The sequence below is a fragment of the Lepisma saccharinum genome, chromosome 13, assembly GCF_977018435.1.
Source record: "Lepisma saccharinum chromosome 13, izLepSacc3.1, whole genome shotgun sequence".
NCBI lineage: Eukaryota > Metazoa > Arthropoda > Insecta > Zygentoma > Lepismatidae > Lepisma > Lepisma saccharinum.
The window spans coordinates 62,710,123-62,721,405 of NC_139241.1; positions in this window are offsets into that span (position 1 = coordinate 62,710,123).

Below are 11,283 nucleotides of genomic sequence, written 5' to 3' on the forward strand. Positions count from 1 at the left end.
CTTAACGTTCACTTGGAATATAACCATTTCTAATATTTCCTTGCACTTTTTTTTACATTCTGTTAATAACATCGTGAAGAATGTTAATAAATTATGAAACAATAAACATTATCACTGATTTAATAATCAAAGTTACGAACATTGAAGCTTCACAAAGACAAAAAATAAAAAGCAGTTCATATGAAACAGTTTTATAAAATTTAATACATTTGTAGTTCATATTAACATAGCTAGGTAACAAAATGCTTTCTGTGTAAAAACATTTGTATTTGAAATATAAGTAATATATTCTTGGATAGTTTTTCACACGAATATTTCATCGAAGTTCTTGTTACACATCGCACCCTTGTATTCGAATGTACAACATATCTTCCGATTAGCATAAAGAACCATAAAGCGGGATAAAATAAGAATGTAAATGTACACATGTATCAACTTTACCCCGTTGTATAGCTTTCTTTCATTAAGCACATTTTGAAACTGAAAATTTGTGTAAATAGTATGACAATTTTATCGAATACTTGCATAAAATTTTCACTAAAAAATTGCTTTACTAGACACGAACGTAATATTTTAAACGTTGGCTAAATCTTGAAACAAATTAATTTGCAATCATAAACAATAGCCTAATCTTAACGTTAACCAACGTTTGTAATTCAGGGTAAATTATTTGATATTTCTAAAAAAAATGTTGACAAGAGATAAAACATGACCACATTTAAGATTATATTAGATGCCTATTCCGTACACATGAAATGTTTACATCATGAACTATTGCTCTTATTTATTTATGAGTATAAAACCTTTGTTACTTAACTTGTATCTTTTCGTAGGGACCGACCGAATCACATGGAATTGCCCTAAACATTTCTCGTTTTCAGCAACATGTTGAAGAAATGTGTACGTTACTCTTACCTTTTTCATCATAATTGCCCCTGATTGAGCACACAACACTTATACACCATACCTCTTGCCCATTTAAGCATATTTACAAGTCATGTAAACTCGATTACAGTTCCTAAATTTGCATTACAATTCCATATTCACTAAAAAGGTCCAGCATTGATTCCGAAGAAGCAAATCAGACATGGCGGTTATCTCGCCTCCAGTTGATGACGATTAGTCACGTGACCGGAGCAAGCCATGAGGCTTTCAGATTGAGAAGGTAATGCACTGAGTCGGGTATCTATCTATAGCCATACCATACAACAGTCAATAATGAAAATAAACATTAAACACCATCTGAACACGCCGGAAATGAGGATGTTAATACTCTCCAGTAATGCTTCTGCTGCCATCTGCTGTAAAGTGATCGGAACTCACGAACATTAAAGAATAAGGATATTAATGTTCCTCAGTTTGCTGTTTTTAGCAGCAACCCTCATACTATGGGAGATCAAGGATATAAATGGCAAAGCTTCTTGTGTGTAGAAAATGGTAATGAAATATAAAGGAAGGATAGTAAAGCTAATGAAGGAAAGAAATTTATTACTCAAAATTACCATCCTTAACAGCTCACGAGCAGTTGGTATGGTGATGATAGAGTTTTATGCCAGTATAAAACGATAAAGCTACCAAATCAAGGATGATTTACATCAGAGCTTGGATTGAAAGTTTTCCTGTCTTCCTGGAGTTGTGTTATTCAAGCGTTGTTATGTCTGCCACTAACTGTTCAACTTGTATTTGCAGCAAAAAACATCCATATATTTACCCTCTCTTTTGTTTCTAAAAATCTTCGTACATACTTATTGTCTAAACATTTACGTCAAACGTGAACAGTGTCGGCAACCGAGAATTCAAGAAAACTTATACAGAAAATGATACCAAGGCTCACTATTCTCAAGGAAACTTTTTGTGACCTTCAATACTTTACAAGGTCTATCTAAGCCAATGTTATTTTCGGTTTTAAATGGGAAACTTATGTTCGTGCAACAGTTACACAGTCGAGAGATGAGTGCAGCGGTTTACTCGGTAACGGCGTCTGACTACCATATGATAAATTTGGGTAGTTATTTCAGACAGGAACTTACTATAAAAATGCCCCGCATAAACGACTCTAGAGCTCATCCAGCCTCTCACTAATGAGTAATTGTGGGAAACCCTGGAAAGGTAAAGGCCGCAAAAGCATGGTACTCGCCTCCACGATTATCGAGACAGAATGTGTGAAGTTCTCTTTTCATACCCTTTGCTATGTACCTTTCCTAAAAATGGAAATATTTCTCGTGGGGTTTAATACAGTGTAAAAACATTAAACAGTAGCATATAAAGGAAATTTTGGTTTCCAGCTCCAGAAACATCCCAGAAATCCCTGAAATTGTAGATTCCTAAAGTTGTCGAGTTAAAAATCCTACTTTCTAAGGGCACTGTGCCTACAATATGAATGCCCTGAGGCATCACACACGGTGAAATCAGGGGCTGGCACAGATAAAGAAAAAATCACCCCTCCTCAATTGCCACTTTATTAAAGATAGACATCAAGACAAAAATACTTTTCTTAGTAGCCTATGGTTTTACCCGTTAAGGCCTCGTTTCGACGCTACGAGCCCTCCAAAAACAGCATTTTCTATCCTGTACGTATGCAGCCACGCGATACAGATTCAGGGTTACTGCATGACCCATCAACGCAAGAGGCGTCCTCTAGAGGGTAAATACTTCTGAAGAAAACTTACAAGGCCGTACTTTAACGCAAGAAGCTAAAATAGGATATGCAACATCTCTTTTGATGGTGGTGATACGCGAATGATTTAAGAGAAAGAGGTATAACACTGTGACTTAACCCCACCGGTGTGTCTGTTGACAAGATAATGCTTCCCAGGGTGGCAACCGTGAACGTGTGTCGCTTGGTTGTATACATTCAGGATATAAACTGGCGTTTTTGAGGATTCGTAGCGTCGAAACGAGGCCGCAACTAGCGAAACGATGCAAGAGAAGGTTTTTCGCTCTTATACCCTCTACACATGTCGGTGTCGCAGGGGGACTAGACTACTATGTTAAATGTATATTAAAATATCCAGTGCAACATCTGGTAAGGCTGCTGTAAAAGGTAATGAAATGGGAATGTGTTGTAAGAAGAAAGAGAACAGCCGACTCCGTTCACAGATGAGGAAACTCTCAGTTTTCCACGGGTAAGAGAAAGTGGACATCTTCCTTCCCGTCATATATTCAAATGATCAAAGAAGCAGCCCTAATGAACGAAGCTGATTATCGAACTAATTAGCCGGCGTGAGAGGCCCGCGAGTTGCATCACGGGACCTTGACCCTTGCGGGAACAGAATCGTGAACTCTTGTCCAGGCGCTGTTGCATAATCTTTCTTTCCCCACGTGAGGAGCAATTATGCGGCACGTGGCACTTCACTTAAATCTGTATTCTTACGCTTGTTAATGTAACTGAAATAACAAATTGCACCTTGCATAATGAGTGCAGGATACTGATGTTGGAATGCATTGACTCGGACGAAAAGGTATATTCAATTACTCATGTAAACACATAAACAAACGGTTCTGAATCCATTGAACAGACAATTTTAACTGACGTGAACGGATCGAAACAAACTTACAGCTTATACTAAGTCAAGAGGACTCGACCAATGAACTCGTGAGAGAAGAAACGAGTGCAGTTACCAACCAGTCGCTTGAAGCATCGCGCACTGTTTTGCTCCGCCCACTCATATTCTCTCTCTCCTTCTCTTCCATTATGCGCGGCCGTGCTCCATAGATTCCCGCGACAGAGTATAGTAAAAGTTTGGAGGGAAATGTCCTAACACTATACATCACATCAGTGTTGGAAAATAAAATATAGACACTCGAGTGAGGAAGAAGATTGAACGTAATTGGCTAAAGTGAGCATTCGACACATACTGTATGTTTGAATGTAAATAGAATACAATATAATGCAAATATATATATATATATATATATATATATATATATATATATATATATATATCGTTATATTGCTGATGCATGGTACGTGAGAGCACATTAGTCTGTGGAAATCCAGGAGCGATAGTATTCTGTGTGAGCAAAGTGAGTTTCTTTAGGATGTTTCATTAGAAATTGCGAGTTTAGAATGTACATGAACACTAGCAGGGAGTAGATGATTGAGCTACAGCCCCCTGTGAAATTTTTAGGAAATCAAAAGTTTCAAATAAAAGCAGTAAATCAGGAATAAACCACAAACCTCCTTAAAATGAAAGGACCCCTTGGATAGGGATTGTCAATCTAGAATTATATATTTCACACATGCACCTTCATTTCAGTAGCGCTACTGTGCGTTAATAGGGACTGAAGGGAATCCACATGACACTACCAGAGGCTTCTTGCAAGAATTCTATCACTTCAAATTCAAAAACTGTTTCAGCGAGGCAATTCTCTATTGGGACGAACGCCGAGTCTGTGCTTAAAACAACCAAAATTGGTCTTACGGAACTTCCAAAGGTTACTTCTGGAAGAATTACAATCTAGTAATGAAAATGTTTTCTTATCCATATTATCTCCAAAAGCTTTCAATAGAATGCTAAAACATCTAGCACAATCCGAACCAATTCACAAGATTGACCTCACTGCTCCAATGTTTACTAAATGTGCAGAATTTGTATTCACATTTTCCCCCAAGTTTCACTGGACCTTACATTCAAAATAGTGATATTTGTGAAAGTATTTTCTAAAATTGATAAAGCTTCCGAACGAGTGAAAGGCCAAGAAACGTAAAGGCAGATAGGAAAGGCCAAAAGAGCCAATCACATCTTCTCAAGCTTGATTCGTCACGAAGTTATATCGAAATTGAAAAAATCGCGAGTTGCAAATTACTAAAAACTCTTGCACAAATTCACAGTAAAGAATTGCGAGTTACCCAACACATGGGGTAACGCAAAAATAAAGCAAAACAAATTCAGCGTTGGATGTTTTTGAAAATTTAACGTACATAATACTGGTCGCACAATCCGATTTACACTTAAAATAGTGAACTTGAATTTAAGATGGCTTCTTCCTGCAAGAAGACAGGAGGTATGCCGACATACGTCAATGATGCAGTATTTGGTGGAATATACGATTCGTATATAATGATAATGTCTTGATCATTCTCATTCTACGCGTTTTAAAGACACTTTGGTAGTTCTCGACTTTTGTACTCATCCTGTATACAAGTTTAACATGCAGTTTTATTTTTAATGTATTTTTAAAACTAAAACTACAAAGTTAAATGTATTAAATTATTCTTTTCCAAGTGCGCACATGATTTATTTTGTATTGTCAAGAGGCTAATTTAAATTTAAGGAGCAAATTGAGAATACCGGAAGTATCTTCAATTGCTTTCAAATTCGGTATACTTACTAATTTTGGCCTCGTAATCACGAATCTGCAGTTAAAATTTGGCGGTTACATTAACATTACCTTATGTATCTTACCTTGCCAATGTATTTGACTACTTCTTCTTCTTCTTCTTTTTCTGACCCTATCAACTGGCAGTCGATTTTAGTCATCTTCCTGAGGTTTTTTTTTTTTTTTATGTATTTAGTTCGCTATTCACTTATATTTCACAAGAATGAAAAAAAAACATCTATTGATAGTTATTTATACTGTTTGTTAGATCGTCAAATTACATCTTCTTGCATATCCATAAAGAAGCCATATGGTAGGAGGAGTAGGGTCCGTGAGCAGGGCAGTAAGAGATGTAGGGAATGGAATTCTATTTCGACGTAAACCACTATATAATTTATCTCGTTCTCTGTCAAAATTGGGACATTGTAAAAAGAGATGTGTAGCATCTTGATTATCTTCTCCACATGCGCAGGCTTGTTTTGTTGTAATATGTATTCGTGATAAATGATCATTAGTGCGAACATGACCTGTACGTAGACGTATTATAAAAGTAATAACTGATCTTGGAAAATTATATGGGTAGTACCAAGGTTTGTTTTGTGAATGTTCTGCAAACCATTTATATGTGTTGCCCGTGGAATGAAATTGTTCTATGCACCACTGTTTCCATTTTTCTTGAAGTTTATATTTAACTCTTGGAAGAAGGTCCGTGTATGGAAGTCTCGCAAGTGAGGTAGTTTCCGATGATCGAGCGGCTTTGGCATATGTGTCCACACGTTCATTTCCCGTGTTTACTTGGTGAGCCTTTACGTAACTAAACTGGACGTTGATATTTCTTCCATTAGCATACTGAGTTTGTTGGATTATAAGTATGATGAATAAAGGATGTTTACAAATCTGAGGATATGAGGAACTCAGCGCCATTAATACGCTTAAAGCATCTGTTATGATGAGAATTTTTGTGTAATTATTATGGATAGCGTAAGTGAGAGCTTTATATATTGCATAACTTTCTGCAGTGAAAATAGAAGTGTCAGGTGGTAAACGGAATTGTTTGTTTATATTTTGATCTGGAATGAAATAAGCACAACCCACACCTAGGCGGTCTTTGGATCCATCAGTATAAATGATTAGGTGTGTTGGCCATCTCTCTTTATACATGATATGTCTTCCTAAATCCCTGAAATGGATATTGCATTGGGTATATAAGGGTATGTCTAATTCATAAATTAAAGGATGTTGGAAGGTAAAAGACTTTGCACGTGATTCCAGGTCTATGTATTGGCAATATACAAAATAAAAGAATGTGTGTTTAGGATCTATGGCTTTATTTTCTGTCCATTGTTTTTGTATTTCAAATAATTTATTGAATGGGTGCGTATGATTTTCCCAGGTTTTGAGCAGAAATTTTATTGTTAATTGGATCCGTCTATGTGTCAAACTAGTTTCTCTGCTTTTCATATATACACTGACATTAGGACAGGACTGCATGAGACCTAAGCAGGTCCTCAAAGCTTTTCTCTGTAGTATGTCTATTTTGTCTAAAAGACTTAATTTTGCACCCCCATAACTAAAGGCTGCATACTCAAAGTTTGATCGAAAACAATTCCTATAAAATAGCAGTAAGATTTTGGGGTGGCCACCCCATTTAATTGTTGTGATACTACGGAGTATATTTATTATTTTACGGCCTTTATTGATTAAATGCGTGATGTGTGTATTCCATGTGAATCGCCTGTCAAAATGTATACCTAAATATTTATGTGTTTCTATTACTGGGATATTAGAAATGTGTGGTATATTGTTAGGATGAGTATCCAATCGTTTATTATTAAAACAAATAATTTTTGATTTTGTTTCACTGATGGATAATCCTTCTTTGAAAAACCACGCTCTTATGATGGCGATTAAATTCTGCATTGCTATTATACCTTGAGTAGCATCATCTGTAATGTTATAGAAACAGAAATCATCTGCATACTGAAGGGGATGAAATGGTAGAATTGGTAATGCATGTATCTCATTCGTATAGATATTAAATAAGAGAGGGCCCAGAGGTGAGCCTTAAGGTATGCCGATTGAAGTGGAACGAGGATCGCTTAGTTTGTCGGCGAACCATCCGAATATAATCCTGTTGGAATATAGATTCCACACAATTGTTGAAAGTTTTGGGTGTATATGAAGATTCTCTAATTTATGACAAAGATTATTTAAATTTATAGAATCATAAGCTTTTTCAATATCTATAAACAAACTGAAACAGTAGGAACGTGTAATTTTACTATTTTGAATTGCTGCTGTTAGAGTGGCTATAGCATCTTGACTACTAAGATTAGTTCGAAATCCAAATTGTGTGTAATGAAAAAAATTTTCACGTTCTAATAACCAGGATAGTCTATTTTTCATTGTGCGCTCAAATATTTTTTCCAAAACTGAAATTAGTACTATTGGTCTGTATGAGGATGCATGGTCCGGAGATTTGTTTGCTTTTAAAATTGGAACAACTACATGATTTTTCCATTCTAATGGAACTATGCCGGTTAGATATATATTGTTGTAATGTGAAACAAGAATATCTGTTCCGGTATTCGGTAAATGTGTTATGGCCTGGTACGGAATACCATCAAGACCTGGTGCTGTGTTTTTCACATTTTTAAGAATTGTTGTTAATTCCTCTCGGGTTACAGGTGGAAAATCTTTTGTAAATTTTGAAGGGAGATTCTCGTTATTATCATAATGTAGGTGAACAGATGGTGGAGTTAATTGGGAGAGAAATTGATGTTGCCAACTGTCATCTATCGGTCTTTTTTGAGGAGAACGTGGTTTGCGTAAAGAATTGAATTTATGCCAAATATTTCGGGATGATTCCTGCATATCTATCGAATTGCAGTAGTTAATCCATGCTTGTCGTTTGGTTTGTAAGTATATTTTTCGTGCTTGAGCTACGGACTTTTTCCATGATATGAGGTTTTCAGGATTGGGACATGAGGCATATTGTTTTTCTCTGATTTTTCTATTTGATTTTGCCTCTTCACATTCTGTCGTCCACCAATGTATCTTTGGAAACATTGTTTCACAATGAGTATTTTTACGCGAGGTTAGTATATCTAAAGCTTTAGTAATATATTGAAGTAGCAGTGAATAAGATATAGGCTGGGATGAAGTAAGATGTTTTCTTAAAATAAAGGAATCTATTAATATTTTATATAATTCCCATTTTACATTGTTAGTTTTCCAGCGGAGAATTGGTAATTGGACGGGGGGAAAAAGTTGGCTTGGTAAAAATTGGGCACGAATATATATGGGAAAATGATCGCTACCATGGAGTTCATCCTCTATGAACCACTGAAATTGAGGGAATAATGAGTCCGATGTTATAGTTAGATCAATTGATGTTGGATTACTTCCATTTCGAGGTATATGTGTTGGTGATCCATCATTTAAAACGATGAAAGAGTTGTCGTCCATCCAATCCACTATACTAGTGCCAAGTCTATCTGCTGTATGCATACCCCAAGCATCGTGATGCCCATTAAAGTCCCCGACAATTAAATAAGGACTGGGTATGTTGAATGTTAAAGCTTGTAAATCAGTTTGTTTTATATTTTGAGAATTGTAATTGGAAGGAATATACACATTGATTATCGTAATTTTATATCCTGCTATGTAAATTTGGATTGCTCTTGCTTCTACTTTATAATTCTGGAATAGTTTTTTATGTTTATGTAATTGTATTTCCTGGTAGGCTACCTTTTCATGGACATATATACCAATTCCCCGTTCCGTATCTTTGTATGGAGGTCCTATACAATGATAATGGGAAATTCTATATATTTCTTGCTGACGACCCTTAGTTTCTTGTAAACATAGTATTAAAGGGTGTCTTTCCGTCACTAGTTTTAGTAGATCTGGTTTACGTGCAGAGAAACTATTGACATTCCATTGAAGTAATAATGTCATATTAGTCAACTTTTATATAATTGATTTATTATGAGGTGAGATTCTGTAAAACGGCCAGCAGGTTTGTAGATAGGGTATTAATATGTTGTAAAAGAAGTTTCTGTTGCTGTAATTCTTTTATTTGCACAAGAGTAGACCATAGAAGCGGTATTGTCTTTAATAATGAGGTGTAAACCTCTTGAATATTTTCAGATGGGAGATAAGAGGATGGTTGTTCTAAGTTTTTATCTATTGAATTAGCATGCTGTACCCTTGAGGAACTAGAATTAGAATAAGCATTTTGTGCTATATTTAAAGAGGTCTTGGGTTCTGATTCAGCAGAAGAAGTATCTGTAATTGATGTTGTGGAAGGGTTGGAATGAGTATGTATCCTTGGTTTCCTACGATGTTTCCTTTTTTCTTTTGGTGTCACTCTGATATTTTTATGTACTTCTATCGTCTTCCCTGATGTATGTGGAATAGGATGATGAAACGTTAAAGCAACTGGAGTTAAATTTGATCCAACAGAATGATTTTGCCATTTATTAATGTTGGGGCTGTGATTTGCAATTAAGGTAGGTTTAGATGTAAGGGTAGGTTGTGCATTATGATTTGGAATTTTTGAGCCTCTAGGTGAAGTATTTAGTCGGGCACGAAACTGAATAGGAGGAAAATCTGTTTTGTTTACAATGGGATTCAGAATTTCCTCTATAGATGGTGGTTGTATATATGTGCCTTCAGTGATTTCTCTAACCTCACGATAAGAGAGATTATCGTTCGCCATTCGCTCCTGTATTTGTTGTTCTCTTTGCCACATTGGACAATTTTTATCAAGAGCTGAATGAGCTCCTTGGCAATTAGAGCATTTTACTGTTAGGTTACAGGAGGAACCATGCTTAATGTCTCCGCAGGTTGCGCATTTTGGTTGGGAACGGCACTGAGTTGCCGTGTGTGCATATCTGAAACATTGTCTGCACTGAAGAACAGCTTTTTGCCTTGGATTAACTTCATATATCATGCTATTTATGATTATTTTTTGGGGAATTATACGCCCCAAAAATGTCAGACATATAAGTTTTGTATCTCGTAGCAAAAATGTTCCATCATTTTTCCACAACTTCTTTTTCATGCGTTTGACGTCAATGACTGGGATAGGCGATTGAACGCCATCAAGTACATCCTGCTCGCTAACATCATATTCTATCCCGTAAACTAGTCCTTCTCGTTGAAGTAAAGATTGCGGTATACGAGATTTGATCGAGAGCTCAGCTTGAAATTTTGTATTTTTGACGAATTTGTTTGCCTCCAGAGCAGATTTAAACGTAATTCTAACTCTATTACGACCACATTGATCAATATGTTTCACTGGTATTTCTGCCTTCCTAAATTTATTTCCTAGGCTTCCCCCAGCTAGATTTCCAATATTTTCCCCTATACCCTCTATCAAGACAATGTATGAGCCACAGCTGTCGAGTTCATATAAATTCTGATAGGAGATCCTTCTGTTCTGAGATTTGATACAATTTTCTGTGTTTTGAGACATTGATCCTTCTTGTGAATTATTACATTGATACTCCTCACTATTGATGTTATCCACTTCGATATATTGCGCCGGAGAAGGAGGAACATCGGGATCCACATAACTAACTTGAACACTAGCATTTTCATGCATTAATGCAGCATTATGACAATCGTTTGAGTCTTCTTCCATTTGGACTCTGTTTGTAGACCTTAAACGGCCTTTTACTTTACTTCTTACTTATATTCTTATATATCTTCTCGAAGATCACACATGCTTAATTGACACAAATTAAACACCAAATCAATACAAATTCTCTTTTAACACGAGCGAAACCACAAGCCGATGTTTTTACATCATATGTTTAAAGTTCAAATCACCAACTCTGAGACCTTCTGTAAACAAAACCACGTGCATGCAGAAAGCATTGCAAACTCACAGAAGTAAAATAGTCCACAAGAAAATCTAGCGTTGTTACAGGATTCATTACGTAAGGTAAATCA